Below are 21,356 nucleotides of genomic sequence, written 5' to 3' on the forward strand. Positions count from 1 at the left end.
TTAGGGACCCAGAGGAGAACCTACATCAGCACCAACACCAGATCTTCTTACCCCTTTTACAGGAGAGACCATGACTTCTACTGGTGGCCTCCAGACACCCAGGACCGTCTTTATCCGGATGAGCTCTGTGAAAGGATTTCACCAAACGACTAGCATTAACATCGGCCGTTGGAACCCACATCCTCTCCTCTGGTCCGTAACCCCTCCAGTGAATGAGATGCTGGTGGGATCTATGGAGAATTCAGGAGTCAACTATCCACCATGACCGGAGCAGGAGGCAAGGAGGATGGTTCAACAGGTTCGACACATCTTTTCAACAACGACTTATGGAACACATTATGAATCTTCAAAGCCTGAGGAAGTTCAAGACGAAAGGCTACATAATGGCAGTGATCTTATATGGACTAATAAACCTTGGACCCAACTTCCAAGAAGGTACTTTCAACCTAATGTTTATTGTGAACAGCCACACAGAATCACCCACTCTCAGGTCTGGACCATTCATACGTCTCTTGTCAGCCATACGTTTATACTTGTTCCCCATTTTTTTCAGATTATTTTGAATTTTCCGCCAAATAGATGACAATGAAGAGGAAAATCGTATACTTGAAGTCTCCGTACTAAAAAATTTGCCAAATTGCGGGTGGAACCCATATGACCGAAAAAACGGCGACTTGTCAGTGGACTCCTGTCTATGGTTATTTATGCCAAACTCGGCTAAAGACAAAAATGAGGACCACTCCTCCTGGTTCTCTGAGACAAAACATCTCAAATAAGTCTCCAGATTCTGGTTAGTGCATTCAGTCTGTCCGTTCGACTAATGATGAAAGGCTGAAGAGAAGGACAATTGTACCCCCAGATGAGTACAGAACTGAAAAAAACGAGAGTCCCCCTATCAGACACCACATCAGAAGCAATATCATGTAATTTCACAATGTTATCGACACTGGTGCCAGAGTTTTAGCATTGGGTAGACCTGGCAATGATATAAAGTGCGCCATCTTACTAAAGTGATCAACAACCACCAAAATCACAGTTTTTCCTGAAGAATTAGGTAAATCTGTGATAAAATCCATGGATAAATGAGTCCAAGGTTGGGACGGGATGGGCAACGGAAATAAAGATCCGGAAGGTCGGGTATGTGTCACCTTAGCACATGCACAAGTACTGCAAGAAGACACATAGTCCTTAGCACACTTACGCAACCCTGGCCACCAGAATCTACGAGAGATGAGATCTACAGTGGATCTGCTCCCAGGGTGTCCTGTGAGAACCGTACAGTGATGTTCCTCGAACACCTTGTGACGTAATTCAGAAGGAACAAACAACTTCCCCGGAGGACAAGAATCCGGTGCATCTCCCTGGGCCTCCAACAAATCTGCCTAAAGGTCAGGATATTGGGCGGATATAACTACTCGTCCGATATTAGACAATATCGGACGGGATCTTCAGAATCCCCCTCCCTTCCCAGGAAAGCTACGTGACAAAGCATCAGCCTTGACGTTCTTAACCCCAGGGCGATAGGTGACAATGAAATTAAATCTGGTAAAAAAACAACGACCATCTGGCCTGCCTTGGGTTCAGTCGTTTAGCCAACTCCAGGTAAGCCAGATTTTTGTGATCAGTAAGCACAGTAATAGGATGAATTACTCCTTCCAACCAATGACGCCACTCCTCAAAAGCCAACTTAATGGCCAAGCAACTCTCTATTACACACGTCATAATTTTTTTCTGCAGCTGAGAGTTTCTTAGAGAAGAATGCACATGGGCGCCATTTACTAGGTGAAGGACCCTGCAACAAGAATGCTTCTACCCCTACCTGCGTCAACTTCCACAATGAATGGCTATGACACATCCGGTTGCACCAGTATAGGAGCAGAAGCAAAACATTCCTTCATCGCAAAAAAAGCTTGTGATGCCGCATCAGACCAGACTGAGACATCCAAACCTTTCCTAGTCATGTCCATTAAAGGTTTGACCATAGTCGAGTAGTTCAAAATGAATTTACGGTAGTAGTTGGTGAACCCCAAAAACCGCATAAGCGCTTTCAGATTTTCGGGTTAATCCCATTCCAACACAGCACGGACCTTCTCTGGATCCATACGAAAACCTGAAGATGAGAGTAGGTAACCCAGGAATAGCACTTCCTGAACTGCAAATACACACTTCTCCATCTAGCATACGTTTAATTTATATGCAAATGAGCACTCGCAAATGCCCAGGGCGGCATTCAGTGTGTAGGAGCCCATTTTTTTCATGGTTACTCCTCCCCAGCATGGGTTCCTACACACTGAACGCCATCCCTGGGCACTTGCGAGTGCTCATTTGCATATGAATTAAACTTAGTTTTTGTGCGACTTCTGCAAGTCTAAAGAAAATAACAAAGGTACCCTTACATTCATGTATAGATGTGCTACAGGACAATGTAAGTGCTGTATATGTTTATATTGTGGTGACAGACTCCCTTTAAGATTTAGGTTATCTCTGACTGGAAAATGTATTAAGAGAATTTACAAAGTTTGCAGAAAGAAGCCCTGATATTAAATGAGAATAAAACCAAGCCAGCAAAGTCCCAGAGGGCGCACCGCGCATGTGTGGCCACCTTCCATTCATTCCTGTGGGTGCTTCAAAAATGAATTGCGCGATACGCCTCCCATTAATTTTGATGGGACTTCTGAAAATAGCTGAGCGTGCTGCTTGACAATTTTTGGTGCTCCCATATGAATGAATGGAGAGCTACAGCGCATGGGACTTTGCCGGCTCCGTTCTAAGTATAGATGTATGGTGGGACCCCAGATATGCCCCCAAATGTCTGAGATGGTACAACCCCTTTAATGGGGTTGTCTCACAAACTACATTCCAAAACAAGAGAAACGATTGGCACTACTCACAGTTCTGTCCAGCCAGCCGCACAGGTAGCATATGGGATCCTGTGAGCCTCAATGCTGCACCCTCCTTGGGGTGCCCAGTGGTAAACAGAACCAGCAACACAGTCAAGTAACTAAGTCAGGGGGCACACCACATAATCAACGGAGTGCAAAGGGCGGTGAAAGAGAACATGAAACAATATGGACCCAAGAAAGAGTCACCAGAACCACCCTATAAATGCACATCCGACAATAGATCAATATCAAAAATATAAAGTTTATTAGACACACCAACAGACACATTAAAAAATTGTATACAATTAGAACAAAGTGCAGTATGCAATAATATATAACCAGCACATACAGGTCCACTGAATAGCCCCACCATAGGCCAAAATATTATACACCAGCATATGAATCCAATGTAAAGTGTGAAGCAAATTTATCATAAGGTAAGACCTTAAGACCACCCCTGAGGAAGCCGGATTGCTCCGGCGATACGTGTTGGGCGCTTTCTCATCTTTTCAGGTCCACTGTACCAGTGGCTCATGTAGGTTCGGCTCTTTTATTGTGACCCTATTTAGGTCTGTCTATATCCCTAGAGGTCTTACCTTATGATACATTTGCTTCGCACTTTACATTGGATTCATATGCTGGTGTATAATATTTTGGCCTATGGTGGGGCTATTCAGTGGACCTGTATGTGCTGGTTATATATTATTGCATACTGCACTTTGTTCTAATTGTATACAATTTTTTAATGTGTCTGTTGATGTGTCTAATAAACTTTATATTTTTTATATTGATCTATTGTCGGATGTGCATTTATAGGGTGGTTCTGGTGACTCTTTCTTGGGTCCATATTGTTTCAGAACCAGCAACACAACATACATCAAAAAAAAATACAATTCCACCGTATGTTATCACAGACTTTGCCTCTGGGTGTTTGCTGTGTAAAACAACAGCCAACCAGCTGCTAAGGTCAGTGAGAAACGGGCCACAAGTGCAGGATTTGCTCCCCTATATATATGCACAACTGCATGTGGGTTTGAGCACCTCCTGCTTGTTTAATACCACGCCATTCTTTTCAGTTTGTATATCTAAGGAGCAAGGCTGCCAACTATTCCATATATGCACACACCTTCTGATTTTCCGTTTTTGCTTTTCTTATTCCCAGGAGTCCCAGAGCCATATCTATTTTAATTTTCCATTTACATAGATGTGTGAGGGCTTGTTATTTGCAGGACAAGTTGGACATTCTAATGGCACCATTTTATATTGAATTTGGTGTAGTAGGAAGCTGCGAATATCTGCCAAATGTGGTGGAATTTGAAAAATACACAATTCCACCATATTTTTATGGGTTTCGTTTTTACGGTGTTATCACAGACTTTTTAGGAGCTGATTGCCTGCTGTTTTACACAGAAAACACCCAGAGGCAAAGGTCAGTGATTTCCATCTGTGATTGTGAGCCAAAACCAGGGGCGGCTCTAAACACAGAACAAGTGCAGATCTTTCCCTTATATCTTGTGTCTGTAGAGGCTTCAATCCTGGTTTTGGCTCACAATCACTGATGGAAATCACTGACCAAACACTGATGTATGAATAAAGCCTAAAACCTCAACTTGTGCAAGTGTTAACCACTTCAGTCCGCATCCACATTTCTGGTCCGCTGCCCTGAACTTCCGATCCGCGGCGCTGCAAAAAAATAGAGCATGTCCTATTCTTGTCTGCAGCTGTGGACAAGAATAGGAATCCTCTATTTAGTGCCGGCGATGTGTGGCGTCATTGTTTTGTGGTCTGCAATATACGGACCGCAAAACACTATGGACGCGTGAATGGACCATAATCCACATGCAAATGAGCAATTAAGTGCACCAAGGGCGGGTCCAAGCAACTCTGTGCACCTATGCTCCTCCTGCTACCTCTGCCAGCCTATCCCTCTGCTTCTTGATTGTCAGAGCCAATATAGTCATAGTGCCTTGTGTCAGTTAGGAAGGAGAAGGAGAGGCTGGCAGAGGTAGCAGGAGGAGCAGAGGTGCACAGAGTGGCTTTGGTCCACCTTCAGTTCATTACCTGCTCATTTGCATATGGCTTAAAAGTACATCCATTATTACATTCAGCTGACTAGCCCTACAAAGCATGGCAACTGGGGTAACAGTGAATTTCCTGGTGACAGACTCCATGTCTATAATTATGGAAAGGTTTGTTTTGTGCCTATAATTTGGCTATAATACCTGGACCTCAACTAAATTGAAGTCTATCTATTACTGCCATGTAAAAGCATAAGTCTTGTAGTGCGCCATGTGTTGCTGGAAGGATTTTGTGACAAAAAGTTACTGTCCCTCAGTTTCTTAGGTCATTAAACTCTAAGGGAGTGATTTATCAAGCAGGTGTACAGGAAATCTAGCTTAGTTGCCCATAGCAACCAGATTCCTCCTTTCATTTTCCAAAGGAGCTCTGAGATATGAAAGGTGGAATATGATTGGTTGCTATGGGCAACTAGGTCAGTTTTCCTTTACTCCAGTTTGATAAATTCCCCCCTAAGTTTTTAACTTCAGGGTTCATTTAAAACTTCTTAAGAAAAAAATCCAGCACTGGTTGTAAAAGTCCATGTTGCTTTATTTGAACGTTCCATACATATAGGTGGTGAAACAGAATCTCCTAGGTTCCAGTTTATGCGTTTCAGACAACTAAGACTACGTTCACATTAGCGTTTTTTGCGGATCCGTCATGGTTCTGCAAAAACGCTTCTGTTACAATAATACAACCGCATGCATCCGTCATGAACGGATCCAGTTGTATTATGTCTTCTATAGCCATGATGGATCCATTTTGAACACCATTAAATGTCAATGGGGGACAGATCAGTTTTCTATTGTGTCAGAGAAAACGGATCCGTCCCCATTGACTTACATTGTGTGACAGGATCCGTCTTGCTCCGCACCACAACGCGGACAGAAAAACAGATGATCTGTTCCTTCCCAGCTGAAGGAACAGGAGACTCCCTCAGGCCTAATACCAAAAGGTAGGGGAAAACAACAAACAAGAAATAAAGGAAAGACACTTAACTCCGAAGTAGTTAGGGACCCAGAGGAGAACCTACATCAGCACCAACACCAGATCTTCTTACCCCTTTTACAGGAGAGACCATGACTTCTACTGGTGGCCTCCAGACACCCAGGACCGTCTTTATCCGGATGAGCTCTGTGAAAGGATTTCACCAAACGACTAGCATTAACATCGGCCGTTGGAACCCACATCCTCTCCTCTGGTCCGTAACCCCTCCAGTGAATGAGATGCTGGTGGGATCTATGGAGAATTCAGGAGTCAACTATCCACCATGACCGGAGCAGGAGGCAAGGAGGATGGTTCAACAGGTTCGACACATCTTTTCAACAACGACTTATGGAACACATTATGAATCTTCAAAGCCTGAGGAAGTTCAAGACGAAAGGCTACATAATGGCAGTGATCTTATATGGACTAATAAACCTTGGACCCAACTTCCAAGAAGGTACTTTCAACCTAATGTTTATTGTGAACAGCCACACAGAATCACCCACTCTCAGGTCTGGACCATTCATACGTCTCTTGTCAGCCATACGTTTATACTTGTTCCCCATTTTTTTCAGATTATTTTGAATTTTCCGCCAAATAGATGACAATGAAGAGGAAAATCGTTCCTCTTCAGGTATACTTGAAGTCTCCGTACTAAAAAATTTGCCAAATTGCGGGTGGAACCCATATGACCGAAAAAACGGCGACTTGTCAGTGGACTCCTGTCTATGGTTATTTATGCCAAACTCGGCTAAAGACAAAAATGAGGACCACTCCTCCTGGTTCTCTGAGACAAAACATCTCAAATAAGTCTCCAGATTCTGGTTAGTGCATTCAGTCTGTCCGTTCGACTAATGATGAAAGGCTGAAGAGAAGGACAATTGTACCCCCAGATGAGTACAGAACTGAAAAAAACGAGAGTCCCCCTATCAGACACCACATCAGAAGCAATATCATGTAATTTCACAATGTTATCGACACTGGTGCCAGAGTTTTAGCATTGGGTAGACCTGGCAATGATATAAAGTGCGCCATCTTACTAAAGTGATCAACAACCACCAAAATCACAGTTTTTCCTGAAGAATTAGGTAAATCTGTGATAAAATCCATGGATAAATGAGTCCAAGGTTGGGACGGGATGGGCAACGGAAATAAAGATCCGGAAGGTCGGGTATGTGTCACCTTAGCACATGCACAAGTACTGCAAGAAGACACATAGTCCTTAGCACACTTACGCAACCCTGGCCACCAGAATCTACGAGAGATGAGATCTACAGTGGATCTGCTCCCAGGGTGTCCTGTGAGAACCGTACAGTGATGTTCCTCGAACACCTTGTGACGTAATTCAGAAGGAACAAATAACTTCCCCGGAGGACAAGAATCCGGTGCATCTCCCTGGGCCTCCAACAAATCTGCCTAAAGGTCAGGATATTGGGCGGATATAACTACTCGTCCGATATTAGACAATATCGGACGGGATCTTCAGAATCCCCCTCCCTTCCCAGGAAAGCTACGTGACAAAGCATCAGCCTTGACGTTCTTAACCCCAGGGCGATAGGTGACAATGAAATTAAATCTGGTAAAAAAACAACGACCATCTGGCCTGCCTTGGGTTCAGTCGTTTAGCCAACTCCAGGTAAGCCAGATTTTTGTGATCAGTAAGCACAGTAATAGGATGAATTACTCCTTCCAACCAATGACGCCACTCCTCAAAAGCCAACTTAATGGCCAAGCAACTCTCTATTACACACGTCATAATTTTTTTCTGCAGCTGAGAGTTTCTTAGAGAAGAATGCACATGGGCGCCATTTACTAGGTGAAGGACCCTGCAACAAGAATGCTTCTACCCCTACCTGCGTCAACTTCCACAATGAATGGCTATGACACATCCGGTTGCACCAGTATAGGAGCAGAAGCAAAACATTCCTTCATCGCAAAAAAAGCTTGTGATGCCGCATCAGACCAGACTGAGACATCCAAACCTTTCCTAGTCATGTCCATTAAAGGTTTGACCATAGTCGAGTAGTTCAAAATGAATTTACGGTAGTAGTTGGTGAACCCCAAAAACCGCATAAGCGCTTTCAGATTTTCGGGTTGATCCCATTCCAACACAGCACGGACCTTCTCTGGATCCATACGAAAACCTGAAGATGAGAGTAGGTAACCCAGGAATAGCACTTCCTGAACTGCAAATACACACTTCTCCATCTAGCATACGTTTAATTTATATGCAAATGAGCACTCGCAAATGCCCAGGGCGGCATTCAGTGTGTAGGAGCCCATTTTTTTCATGGTTACTCCTCCCCAGCATGGGTTCCTACACACTGAACGCCATCCCTGGGCACTTGCGAGTGCTCATTTGCATATGAATTAAACTTAGTTTTTGTGCGACTTCTGCAAGTCTAAAGAAAATAACAAAGGTACCCTTACATTCATGTATAGATGTGCTACAGGACAATGTAAGTGCTGTATATGTTTATATTGTGGTGACAGACTCCCTTTAAGATTTAGGTTATCTCTGACTGGAAAATGTATTAAGAGAATTTACAAAGTTTGCAGAAAGAAGCCCTGATATTAAATGAGAATAAAACCAAGCCAGCAAAGTCCCAGAGGGCGCACCGCGCATGTGTGGCCACCTTCCATTCATTCCTGTGGGTGCTTCAAAAATGAATTGCGCGATACGCCTCCCATTAATTTTGATGGGACTTCTGAAAATAGCTGAGCGTGCTGCTTGACAATTTTTGGTGCTCCCATATGAATGAATGGAGAGCTACAGCGCATGGGACTTTGCCGGCTCCGTTCTAAGTATAGATGTATGGTGGGACCCCAGATATGCCCCCAAATGTCTGAGATGGTACAACCCCTTTAATGGGGTTGTCTCACAAACTACATTCCAAAACAAGAGAAACGATTGGCACTACTCACAGTTCTGTCCAGCCAGCCGCACAGGTAGCATATGGGATCCTGTGAGCCTCAATGCTGCACCCTCCTTGGGGTGCCCAGTGGTAAACAGAACCAGCAACACAGTCAAGTAACTAAGTCAGGGGGCACACCACATAATCAACGGAGTGCAAAGGGCGGTGAAAGAGAACATGAAACAATATGGACCCAAGAAAGAGTCACCAGAACCACCCTATAAATGCACATCCGACAATAGATCAATATCAAAAATATAAAGTTTATTAGACACACCAACAGACACATTAAAAAATTGTATACAATTAGAACAAAGTGCAGTATGCAATAATATATAACCAGCACATACAGGTCCACTGAATAGCCCCACCATAGGCCAAAATATTATACACCAGCATATGAATCCAATGTAAAGTGTGAAGCAAATTTATCATAAGGTAAGACCTTAAGACCACCCCTGAGGAAGCCGGATTGCTCCGGCGATACGTGTTGGGCGCTTTCTCATCTTTTCAGGTCCACTGTACCAGTGGCTCATGTAGGTTCGGCTCTTTTATTGTGACCCTATTTAGGTCTGTCTATATCCCTAGAGGTCTTACCTTATGATACATTTGCTTCACACTTTACATTGGATTCATATGCTGGTGTATAATATTTTGGCCTATGGTGGGGCTATTCAGTGGACCTGTATGTGCTGGTTATATATTATTGCATACTGCACTTTGTTCTAATTGTATACAATTTTTTAATGTGTCTGTTGATGTGTCTAATAAACTTTATATTTTTTATATTGATCTATTGTCGGATGTGCATTTATAGGGTGGTTCTGGTGACTCTTTCTTGGGTCCATATTGTTTCAGAACCAGCAACACAACATACATAAAAATATCTTTTGATATCTGTCACAAACTGCATTCCGCGCCTATTCACAGGCCCCCAGATTGGTACCCTTGTTCTAGCAATCAGTGGTGGCTACAACATTGGGACCTCCAGGGACCAGACGTTTATCTAAATGCTGTAGGCCAAAGGTGTCTACAATAATAATTCTGAGATAGGTTATGTTCTCACCTGTGCTATAAATAATGTATGAAGTGGAACCGGCACTCAAACAGTCGGAGTACACGTTGGATTGTTTTGAATTTATAAAACTTTTATTAAATAATAACTATTTGTGCACTTCTTAAATAAATATAAAAGCATAAAAATGGTATAAAAATGGTACACACATTCAGTTCGAGACTTACAATAATCAAAAAGCAATCGCTATTATGCTGTCTTGATAGTTCGCTGCACCATATATCACTGCATCCGTATCCCACTTGTTTAGTGTGACTGATGAATCGCAGTTTTCTATGGCCAAGCGGCTTGTTTGTAGGGCTATTTGTTTAGCTCCTTGTAGAGTGACAATTTGAAACCAATAGTTAAATAAAAAAATCACTGCAACAGGTGCACAATGTGACTTTCAAGCAATAGTTCGTACTAAACAGTGTATCGGTCCTCTGCCATGATTCCCTTAAGGCTCCAAGTGTGCCACCCAAGCAAGATCAATAGTCCGATATGATTTTTAAAGTCCCACCTGTGTTGGTATCGTCACAGGGGTATGGCGTAGCTCCACATGTATTTCTATCGATTGTAAGTTTTACTCACTGTGTCCCGTATGGTCTCACTATGTATATCCGTAATCGGTTGCTGCCGTGGTGTCCCACGCTTCCACCTTTCTCCGGTGGAGCTACGCCATACCCCTGTGACGATACCAACACAGGTGGGACTTTAAATACCATATCGGACTATTGATCTTGCTTGGGTGGCACACTTGGAGCCTTAAGGGAATCATGGCACTGTTTGAGTGCCGGTTCCACTTCATACATTATTTATAGCACAGAATTAGGGGTGTGTCTTTTCGAACCTGTGCACCAACTGTGGCAATTCGGAGTGAGCCATCTGCTTATTACCCTATGTTCTCACCTGTGTTGGATGCTCTGTCCAGGGTCAACAAGTCAATAATACTGCATCTATCTGTTATGGCCAGTAAAATGGTTTTGTAATAGAGAGGTGACGGAAGCCATTATAGTAAATTTAGTCAGTCAGGGTGTTAGTTTCTGTCATTTGTTGGAAACTCTGCTTCCGTTATTTTCATTGTTATGTTCCAGTAATGCAGAAATAAAAGTGCTGATGTGAACCTAGCCTAAGGTAGTGTCATGGATGGTGTTGCAGAAAGCTGGGACTTATAAATAAACATCCGACTGGCTTGATCCCAAACTAAGGAGCAATATGGGTGAGCCCTATAAAACCCCTAGAGCTCTCCCTGACTGCTATGCCCATGCAAAGGTCTTTATGGTAGACGATTGCATGCCCACGTACCTAATACTATGTGACACCTGAAAACCCTATTATAGTGAGGGGACACGACCACCGGCTCCCTGCACTTAATACGGATGGAGTCGGGGTCACCTAGAATCAAGCCAGCAAGGAAACACAAATAAAGGAAACAGACTTATCTGAGGAATCAGCAGAAGCAGCCTCCAGCAGTGAACATAATCCAGGAAGAAGTATAAACCGCAAAGTGAGGCAGTATGGGAGGGAATATAAAGGGAGACAATTAGTGTAAATAGGTGACAGCTGGGAGAAGGAAAGGAGTTGACAAAGTGAAACCAAAACAAAGAACGTCATGCAGGTAGAGAAGAACATCTAACAGACCTTCTCACCGAACTGGCGGTGACAGGTAGATATTTCCACTTGGCATGGTCTTTGGAAGAGCACTACAAGTAAAAAGAAAACCTGCCAAGGAGTAGGGCTATCCTTAAAGGGAACTTTTCAGCTAATCTACCTAAAGTTGAAACCAGAAGTTTACATACACAGCTCACTCTACCTGGGCTTGCTGTACTAAGTGGGCTTGTGAATAAGTGGAGTTTAAAGAACCGGAGTTTAAGACAAGGAGCAAGAAACTAAGGTTTGCTAGATTTTACTTGTGTGTTCGCTTGATTCTAGCTAGTCCTCCAACTACAGCAGACAGGGTCTAATTCGAACTAATATTTACTGTTTTCCTTCTTTACTGTTTATCCCCATTTAAACATGTGCTCCATGGACAATGTCACTAAGTGTGTGTCCTGTGCAATGTATGCGTGCCTTGAAGAGCCATTCGAGGGTGAATACATTTACACTAGATGCAGTCATGTTGCATATTTGGAAGCCCAGATCTTGGATCTAAATAAGCAGCTTGAAATACTTAGGGGCATTGCAAAACTGGAGAGAGGCTTAGACCTCACTGTGCAGGCACTGACTGGGGTCAGTGAAATGGAGGTGGGAGGAGGAGGGCAAGATCAGGACTATCAGGTCAGCAGTTGGGTTAATGTAGGAAGAAGGGGTAGAGGGAAAAGTGCCAGGGAGGCTAGTCCTGAGCTGGAACGCCCTAATAAATATGCCTGTTTGGCTGATATTAGGGATGAAAGCCCAGGGCCAGCAACACTGCAGCAGGGCGTTTCTCCTAGCAACCAGGAGGATGACCGCTGCAGGAAGGATGGGAAAAAGAGTGCAGCAAAGGTCAGACAGATGCTGGTGGTAGGGGACTATTATTAGGACAACAGACAGGTCATCTGTTGCCGAGACTGTGAATGCCGAACAGTGTGTTGTCTTCCGGGTGCTCAGGTTCGGAATATTGCGGGCCGGATTGACGGATTACTGGGTGGGACAGGGGAAGACATATTGGCACCAATGACAAAGTCAGGGGAGATGGAAGGTCCTTAAAAATGATTTTGGGGAACTAGGAGAGAAGCTCAAGTCCAGGACCTCCAAGGTAGTGTTTTCAGAAATACTACCAGGGCCACGAGCGTCACCAGAGAGACAACGGGAGCTTAGGAAGTTAAATAAGTGGCTCAGAAGCTGGTGCAGGAAGGAAGGGTTTGGGTTCATGGAGAACTGGGCTGACTTCTCTGTCGGTTACAGTCTCTACAGTAGGGACCGGCTGCACCTTAATGGGGAGGGTGCTACCTCCCTGAGGGAAAAATTATTAGATGGCTGGAGGAGCTTTTAAACTAGGATCTGGGGGAGGGTGGGGGTCATACTAATAAGGGAGTAGATAGTATAGATAGAGAGTGGGATATAGGAGGGGACAGTGGGGATTTAGTGGTGGCTGTGGTTAGTGAGGAAAATAGGGACAAGACTGGGCAGAGCTATACACTGATGAAAAATAGAGCTGCTGGTAACAAGAACCTGTTACATACAAACATCAACCAAAGTAACCCAAAAATCCCATATATTCACTTAACAGGTAGCAGTATAAATGCCAGAAGTCTAGCTAGCAAAATGGGGGAGCTGAAGGCTATAGTACTAGAATAGTTATGCACATTGACTTTTTCTCTTATTTTGTCCTATTTGTTGTTTGCTTCACAATAAAAATAAATAAAACATCTTTAAAGTTGTGGCCATGTTTTGTAAATTAAATTATGCAAATCCTCAAACAATCCATGTTAATTCCAGGTTGCGAGGTACCAAAACCCCCAAAAAGTGAAGGTGGTGAATACTTTTGCAAGGCACTGTAAACACTACAAAAATAATACTTGGTGTAATCTATTGACCCCCTAACATCACAGAGGAGATAGAAACACAACTGTATAACCAAATAGAGCGGGCTGCACAGGCTGGTACAGTGGTCATAATGGGAGATTATTACTTCCCATACATTGACTGGGGTCATGGTTCTGCCTTAACTGAAAAGATTTTAAAAAGGCTAATTTCCCTGGGTTGAGAGCAGCATTTCAGGGCATAGACTGGGAGAAGCTACTGTCACATAATAATACTGAGGATAAATGGAAGAGCTTTAAATCCACATTGAGTAATTGCAATAAAATAATGTATTCCTTTAGACAAGTATAAAAGGCTAAAATTAAACCCGCCATACAGCAACTGTAAAAATGGCAATAAAATACAAAAAAAAGGGCATTTAAAAAATACAAATATGAGTGGTCAGCTGTAGCATTTGAAGATTACAAAATCTGTAAAAAGGAGATAAAATTAGCAAAAATACAAAACGAACAGCAAGTGGCAAAAGAGAGCAAAGCAAATCCCCAAAATCTTTGTAAATATATAGATGCTAAAAAACCAAGGTCCGAGCAGGTAGATATCCTAAATAATGGCAAAGGTGGGTAGTCACTGAAGATAAGGAAAAGGCAGAGTTACAATTAATTTTTTTTTTTGCTCTGTATATACAAAAGAAGAGAAAGAAGCTGATATCTGTGGTGCTGGGCCTGTTAGTACATCCAGTAATATACTCAATTGGCTAACTGTAGATATGGTCCAAGATAAGTTAAATAAGGTAAATGTGAACAAGGCTCCGGGTCCAGATGGATTACACCCAAGAGTGCTTAAAGAACTCAGTTCAATCATTGCTGTGCCCCTGTTTATATTTTTTAAAGATTCTCTAGGTACTGGTACAGTGCCAAGTGACTGGCACAAGGCAAATGTGGTGCTCATATTCAAAAAAGGATCTAGGTCCTCCACAGGTAATTATAGACCTATAGGCTTGGAAAGTATAGTTTGTAATTGGATTGAAAACTGGCTGAAGGACTGTGTCCAGAGAGTTGTGGTCAATGATTCCTATTCAGAATGGTCCTGGGTTATAAGCGGTGTACCCCAAGGTTCAGTGCTGGGCCCTCTATTATTTAATCTATTTATTAATGACATCAAGAACGGGATTAATAACACCATTTCTATTTTTGCAGATGACACTAAGCTAAGTAGTACTGTGCAGTCTATGGAAGATGTCCATAAACTACAAGCTGACTTGAACACTCAGTGATTGAACCTCATTTGCCAAGTTGATGCCCAATGTGTAAAGTTATGCATCTTGGTAGTAATAATCACCACGCTTCTTTATGTCTTAGTTAATGTAACACTGGGAGAGTCACTTATAGAGAAGGATTTGGGTGTCCTTGTAGATGGTAGATTAATCAACAGCATACAATGTCAATCAGCTGCTTCTAAGGCCACCAGGATATTGTCATGCATTAAACGAGGCATGGACTTGCGGGGCAGGGATGTAATACCACTTTACAAAGTGTTGGTGCGGCCTCATCTGGAATATGCAGTTCAGTTCTGGGCACCAGTCCATAGAAAGGACGCTCTGCAGCTGGTAAAAGTACAGAAGAGAGCAATTAAACTGATCAGAGGGATGGAGGATCTTAGTTATGAAACAAGATTAAAAGAATTGAATGTATTTAGTTTTGAGAAGAGACGTCTAAGGGGGGACATGATTAACCTATACAAATATATAAATGGGCCATACAAAAAATATGTTGAAAAACTGTTCCATGTCAAATGCGCTCAAAAGACAAGGGTGTCACGAACTATGGATCCGATCGCTCCGGATCCCACAGCTGTGACGTAGTGGTCTGTGACGGAGTCTGCGCACACACAGAGACCTCACGTGACCGGGGTATTACCATTCGGCTAACACCCCCCACTACACTTCGGTAACTGCCACCACGTGGGTTCCCGGTCCACGAGCCGACTATCCGAGTCATTCACTATCACACAGATCAGTGGATGAACCAGATATCACTTACTGACCAACCGCAGTCAATCACCCCCAGCTACAATTCCTAAATGCAATTTAACTAACTACCTGGTAACGTCTCTTCAAAGGCAAGGTACGTTGTTCAGCAGCTTAGAATATGGAAGACTTGGCCATTTAGATTTTATAATCTTTAATAAGCGGTAAAAAGCAGTGCATACAAATCTAATGAAAATGACTATAAATCTACAGAATAATAATAACAATATAAATAATCACGACAGTTCAAATGAAAGGGAAAAAGATGAAAGAATACTTCGTTTCTCTGGAGGGTTTCAGATGGCCGTTCATATGTCCTTTTTGAATCCTTGCAAACCCCTTTTCAGTATGTATCAGGGGAGACCCTCAAAGTTCTTCTGATACAGGGATATGCCGTCAATGTCCAATTAAGTGTCTGGTGATGTTCCATGGGTCTCTCTCCTCTGTCCTTGTGCACGGATTTTTATGAACTCTCCCATGGGCAGGAGACTTACTCCTGTCAGCCAATGGCAGCAGAGGGACTGTGAAGCCTAGGGAGTGGCCCCCAAGTGTTTTATGACCCCATCAAAGTTCAGTTCCTACAATGAGGATTATACTTAAGCCCGTATCTCCTTGATACATCGGCATATTTTTATACAGAATACATATTTGCGGTCCTTATTTATTTACCTACAGAATGAGACCACACACGGTAATGCTGGGACCTGTAGTTCTTCTACCACCCATAGGTCAGCTACAGAATCACATCCTCTAGTCATATTTGATACCCAATTAACCACAATACTCTGTAGAGCCTGGATCTGGTGTCAGAAAGGGCATAAGTTGATTCATAAATGAAATATGAAAGACTGGTTTTATGCCCAGAGCTAATTAAGGGCTATTAGCTCTCCTCAAACCAGACCTGGAAATTAATGACGTCACGCTCCAGCCAGGCTTGACAGCGAGCTGATCTTATCTTACCGGACAGGATGAGCTGGGCCTGGTATAGCCTTTATGACCTTTTTATAGCTGGTCTCAAAGAGTAGTGGTAATAAAAGTGTCCATCTATATCATAGGCGACCCAGGCTTCAGGAAGATGAGAGTTCACAGTTTTTTTTTTTTTTACATAGGCCAGAAGCATATAAGATGGCTACCCAGAGGAATTATGTATGTATGCCGGCACACCTCCCTCTTTTAAAAGGTTGCCTGGGGAAATGGCCACAAGCCTATTCCACAGCAACCCAGCCGTCTCCGGCCGATTCTCCCTGCCGCGACAACCCGTCGGCATTTCCATGTAAACTACCTTTTCTGTGCTGCACGGTGAAGTTGTACTGCTGCAAAATCAGGCTCCATCTCAGCAGTTTCGCATTGTCTCCTGCGAGACGTGCCAACCAGCTGAGGGGATTGTGATCAGTGATCACTGTGAAATTGCGTCCATACAGGTAGTGTTGTAGCTTTTGCAGGGACCACACAATAGCTAAACACTCCTTCTCTATTGTGGAGTAGCTGGTCTCCCTGGCCAGTAACTTACGGCTCAGGTATAGTACAGGATGCTCCTCCCCGGCCTGGTTCACCTGACTCAGGACTGCACCCAGACCAAAGGCGGAAGCATCTGTGTGGACCACAAACTTCCGAGTGAAATCTGGGGCCTGAAGCACAGGAGCACTGGCTAGTGCATCCTTCAGGGCCTGGAAGCCTTGCTCGCATTCCGGCGTCCATGACACCATCCTGGGCAGCTTCTTCTTGGTCAAGTCTGTCAGAGGCTTGGCCAGGGCGCTATAGTTCAGGATGAACTTCCTATAGTACCCGGCCTTTCCCAAGAAAGACATGACCTGCTTCTTGGTGAGAGGTGTTGGCCATCTCGTAATGGCTTTCACCTTCTCTATTTCAGGCCTCAGTGTGCCTCCTCCTACTCTGTGGCCTAAGTAAGTGACCTCATTCATGCCCAGCTGGCACTTGCTAGGCTTAACAGTTAGTTCAGCCGCATCAAGTTTGTCCAGTACTTGTGACAGGTGCACCAGATGCTCCTTCTACGTGGGGCTATACACGGCAATGTCGTCTAAATAGGCGACAGCACATTCTTCTAGTCCTTCCAGCAAGTCATTCACAAGCCTTTGAAAGGTGGCTGGCGCATTCTTCATCCCAAACGGCATTACAGTAAATTCGTATAAGCCGAAAGGGGTGATGAAGGCCGACTTCTCCTGAGCCTCCGAGGTCAGGGGAATCTGCCAATACCCCCTGCTCAGGTCCATGATTGTCAGGTAGCTGGCTCCTGCCAACTTATCTAACAGTTCATCAATCCTGGGCATGGGGTAAGCATCCGAGGTTGTGATGGCATTCAGTTTCCGATAATCCACACAGAACCTGGTTGTCTGATCTTTCTTCGGGACCAGAACCACCGGTGAGGCCCAAGCGCTGTGGGATTTCTGAATGACCCCGAGCTGCTTCATCTCCTCGATCTCCCTCCTGAGGTCTGCCTGGACCTCCAGTGAGACACGGTAGGCGGACTGCTTTGTGGGAGCATGTGTACCTGTGTCCACATGATGGACTGCAAGGTGAGTTCTCCCGGGTTTCCCTGTAAAAGTGTCACGGTGAGCCGTCAACACTTCTAAGAGCTGAGATCTCTGCTGGGACGAGAGTTGAGGGTTAAGTCCACCTCCAACTCTCGAATGTGTCAGCTAGCAGATCTAGTAGGGGGTCGCCCTCCTCCCTTTCGGGCAGGCTGCAAACCGGCATAACATGTGGCGTTCTCTCGTGATGCTCCTTGAGCATGTTGACGTGAAACGTCTTCTGTCTCCTACCTCCCTCTCCAAGGCCCACCACATAATTTACCTTACTCAGACATTTGACAATGGGGTACGGCCCTTCCCATGCAGCTTGCAGTTTGTTTTGCCGCATTGGCAGCAGGACATAGACCTTCTGCCCCTCCTGATAGATTCTCTCTCGGGCAGTGCGGTTATACCACTGCTTCTGTTTGCTTTGGGCCTGCACCATATTCTCCTGTACCAGACCTACCAGCGACTCCATTTTGTCTCGGAACCTGAGGACATAGTCTACTACAGAGACTTCAGTTCCGGCAACCTTGCCTTCCCAAGACTCTCTGATTAGGTCTAGGGGACCTCTTACTCGTCGACCATACAGGCGTTCGAAGGGCGAAAACCCGGTTGACTCCTGGGGAACCTCTCTGTAGGCAAATAGCAGGTGAGGTAGATATCGTTCCCAGTCCTTCCCTTGCGCCTCCACAAACGTCTTCAGCATCTGCTTCAACGTCCCGTTGAAGCGCTCACAGAGGCCGTTTGTTTGTGGGTGGTAAAGGCTGGCTACAATATGGTTCACCTGTATTTTCCTACAGAGCCCCTGCATTAGTTCAGACATGAACTGAGGTCCTTGGTCGCTGAGAAGCTCAGCTGGGAACCCCACTCTTGTGAAGATCCCCAGCAGGGCGTCTGCAACCTTGTCCGCCCTAATGGAGGATAACGCCACTGCTTCCGTGTAGCGCGTCGCGTAATCCACCAGGGTTAATATGAACCGTTTACCCGAATTGCTGGGGATGGCCAGTGGACCAATGATGTCCACGGCCACCCTCCTGAAGGGTTCATCAATTATCGGTAAGGGATTCAATGGAGCTCGGTGACGGTCTCCTGCTTTGCCAACTCGCTGACAGGTGTCGCAGGACCTGCAGTACTTGGCGACATCTGCCCCGAGGCCAGGCCAGAAAAAATTCTGCATCACCCGGGACTTTGTTTTGGTTATTCCCAGGTGACCAGCTAAGGGGATCTCATGAGCCACTTGCAGTAATTGTTCCCTGAACCGCACAGGTACATTGAGCTGCCTCTTGAGTGGCCCCACCCTACTGTCACTGTGGGAGATGTCCTCCTTATCCAGTTTCCCATTGTCCCAACACACTCGGTATTGGTCTCCCTCAGTGGGAGGGCTGGCAGCTAACCCTCTTAGCTGCTCCAAGGTAGGGTCATCTCGCAGGGCCTGCTCAAAGGCGATACTACAAGTCCCAGCCAGCTGTCCTGTGGCGAACAGGGACAGTGGCTGAGGCTCTGACGCGGTTAAGTCCACGGGGTCCGAACCGGTGGAAGGGGACACTTCTGCTTGCTCTTCCCCAATGGAGCGTTCCGCTGCGGCTTTTGCAGCCCTGCGAGTGACGGGCAACACAGGCACAATAATGTCATCACATTTAACATTTGCACAACTTGAATCAGTTAAACACATGTCCGCTACCTGTGTACATACACCCGCCATCCCCTCTACATCTCCTGTCATAGGAGAACTGCTCCCACACACCCCACCCCCCACCTCCCGAGGTCCATCCCCAAGGTTATCTGATGTTACGCAAACATCCTTGCACAGTACCTCGGTATGTCCAGGGACCTCCATAGGGACGGGTGAGTCCTGTGTGCTTCCAGGGGGCACGTAGCACGAGACAAATCGTCCTAGGTCAGTGCCTAATAAAACATTTGTGGGGATCTCCGCAGAGACTCCCACCTCCCTTACTCCACTCCCAGCCCCCCAATCAAGGAAAACACGAGCTAGGGGAACATTAGGGCTCACCCCCCCCAACTCCCGTGATGGTGAGGCTTTTGCCGGGAATAAGGTCTGCGTCATCCACTAGTTCAGGCCGAACTAGTGTGACTTCGGCTCCTGTATCGCGGAAGCCTGTGGTGCATCGGTTGCCCACAGTAACCGACTGTAGGTTGTCTGCAGTGTGTCTTGCAGCTCCATTCACCAACAGCACAGATGATGGGTTGCGGGCAAGCTTGCCAGGGGGTGCTGTCTTCTTCTCCGGGCACGAGTGGCTGAGGTGTCCTGGCTTGCCGCACGCATAGCACTTACGCACGTCTGTCGGTGCTGGCTTGACTCCTTCAGGTCTTTGAGCAGGCCTGTGAAAGGGTCGCTGGACAGGAACCGACAAAGCTGGCCGGGAGGAAGAAGCAGATGAAGAGGTTCCTCCCAGACGGGACAGAGTGTCTTTGAATGCCCGAGTGCTGGGCATGGCGATGTATTCATCGGCTGCCTCTCGCGCACTCTTCGGCTTGTGCTCACATACATATTTTTGCACATCCGTGGGGCAATTGGAGACAAACTGTTCTCGGACCATCAGATCCGCCAGGGACTGCTTGGTGTCCTCTGTGAGGGGATCAGACCACTGTTGGAAGGTGGTCTGCAACTTGCCCAGATGGTCCATAAAAGTATCTCCGGGCCCTCTCCGCAGGGACCGGAACCGTAAACGGTAAGTCTCTGGAGTCAGCTGGTACTTGACCAGAATAGCCTTTTTGATGACCGCGTAATTGGTACGCTCTGCTAATGGTAGTCCGACCAGGGCCTCCATAGCTTTGCCCTTCAGTGCGGACATTAGATGTCCCGCCCACTGTGGCTCTGGTACCTGGTACTGCTGGCATGAGGTTTCAAAAGCATGCAGGAAAAGATCAATGTCACAGTTCTCAGACTCCATCACAGGCAGTTTTGGCTTGACCATCAGGGATGGGCCTGTGGATGTGGCATGCCGGTCTGACCCCTGAAGCTGTACTCGGGCCAGGTCCAGTTCATGCCTGCGGACAGCTTCCCGTTCTGCAGCCTCGCGCTCAGCCTTGCACTCTGCAGCCTCGAGCTCAGCCTTGCGCTCTGCCCGACGTGCCTCCAGCAGCCGAAAATATAAGTCCGGGTTACTGAGCATTAGTTGATCCAGCCCATTTTGGGATGGCATAGAGACAGAGTTATGTCCAGCTAGAGGACTGCAAGCCCCAGCAGGCTGTCCTCCTCCCAGTTCATCATCCTCATTCTGGAAGGGGTCACCTGGCTCAGGGGCCCCAGAGTCTCCTCCATTGTCTGAATCCTGCAGGGATGACTCTTGACTCCTCCGTGCACATAACTCCTGGATAAGGACAGTCTTATTTTTCCCATATACTTGGATGCCTTTGTGCTCACACAGAGCTGTGATATCAGCCACGCTCAGGACGTCATAATTCACGGATTCGGAC

The sequence above is a fragment of the Bufo gargarizans genome, chromosome 1 (assembly GCF_014858855.1).
Source record: "Bufo gargarizans isolate SCDJY-AF-19 chromosome 1, ASM1485885v1, whole genome shotgun sequence".
Taxonomy (NCBI): Eukaryota; Metazoa; Chordata; class Amphibia; order Anura; family Bufonidae; genus Bufo; species Bufo gargarizans.